Raw genomic sequence first — 1,587 nt, 5'->3', positions numbered from 1 at the left:
TATGCATGCACAGTAATCTAAATAAAATTTTGAAAAAAAAAAAAAAAAATCACAACTTTACTCTGTAGAAATGGTCGAAGAACATAAATGCATATATAAAAAAAGCATAGTAATCATACAAACCACATAAAATAACAATAAACACCAAACAGTGAAAAGTTTTACAAAAGCAAAGGAGTTATATGGAGAGAAATAAAATATTAAGGTGAGATTATTACCTGGTAGAGGGGAGGAGAGATGGACAACAGCGACACACACTGCTATAGGGTGGAGAAATGATGAACGAGACAGAAAGGATGAAGAAAAAAAAAAAAGAGAAAAGAAGGGTTTTAATATATTTTAGGTGGGTATTTCTTGGTATTTTTTTCATTCCCGCTAAAAAAAAAAAGGTAACTATTGCGCCAAATATCTTTTTAATAGAAATCATGATTTTGTTTTAAATTCGCACCTTTTCAAATAAGCACCCTCTAATCAGCTTATGAAAATCGCAGATTTTTTTGCGATTTTAAAATTTGCGTTTTTAAAATCGCAATCCCAAACACCCTAAAATTGCGATTTGGTTTAAAATCACAGGTTATTTTTTAAAAAACGCACCCTAAATACTTATGGTATGCGGAATAACTTTTTCATTAAAAAAAAAAAAAAAAAAAAAAAAAAGAAACGAATAACTAGCTTTTATTAAGAATGAAGGAATGTAGAATAAAATGAGAAGTGCTAGAGAGCCAAACAAATGAACCCAGAAAAATTTTCAAACTGACGTGGCAATGGTTTTTAAATTAAAAAAAAAAAAACAAACAAAAAACAATTCTCTCTTCCTTGTCTGCCACTCATGGTTTGCCACATCAGTTTAAAAATTTGGCTGGATTCATTTGTTTGACTCTTTAGCACTTCTCGAATAAAATAGGCTTAGTGTTAAAGTAAGCATAAACGTTAACACTTGAAATAGCCATTCCCATGGCCATTCCATTCCACATCATTCAATTCTTGATAAATACTAATTTTTTTTTAATAGAATAGTCATTCCGCATACCAAATATAGCCTTAGTATAGTGTTATCAACCACTCAACCTTATGGATTGTATCTAGGATCACTTGTACGAGCTATATGAGCTTTTATTTGTGTTATGCACCTTCGCTCAACTCCAACTGTATGAGAGATTCACTGTCCATGCATGTGCTATGTTTTTGCTTCCACTGCGAAGTGGATCCAATACTTGCCAGAGGAAATTAACGTCTTGAAAAGTCTAGTTAATAAGACCATAATATAACATGTTAAAACACATGTCAACCCAAAAGTTTAAGCTGTTGATTATGTCATATTAGCCATTAACTTTTGTGACATGCATCTATCAAACGCGGAACTTAACATTTTTATAATACATTGAATTTTTAATTGAAATGGGAGTGAATGAAGAAGATAATATTCGAACTAGAGACTCTTGCTCTAATATCATGGTAAATTATAACTTATCCTAAAAAATTAAGATGATAGGAAAAGGTAGACTTGAGCCTCTTGAGATTGAGTTGAGAAATACATCTTATGTTTATAGAACATGCCTCATTTTCAAGCTTCCCAAAATGCAATTT

The sequence above is a fragment of the Corylus avellana genome, chromosome ca5, assembly GCF_901000735.1.
Source record: "Corylus avellana chromosome ca5, CavTom2PMs-1.0".
Taxonomy (NCBI): Eukaryota; Viridiplantae; Streptophyta; class Magnoliopsida; order Fagales; family Betulaceae; genus Corylus; species Corylus avellana.
This window is presented reverse-complemented; position numbering follows the sequence as displayed.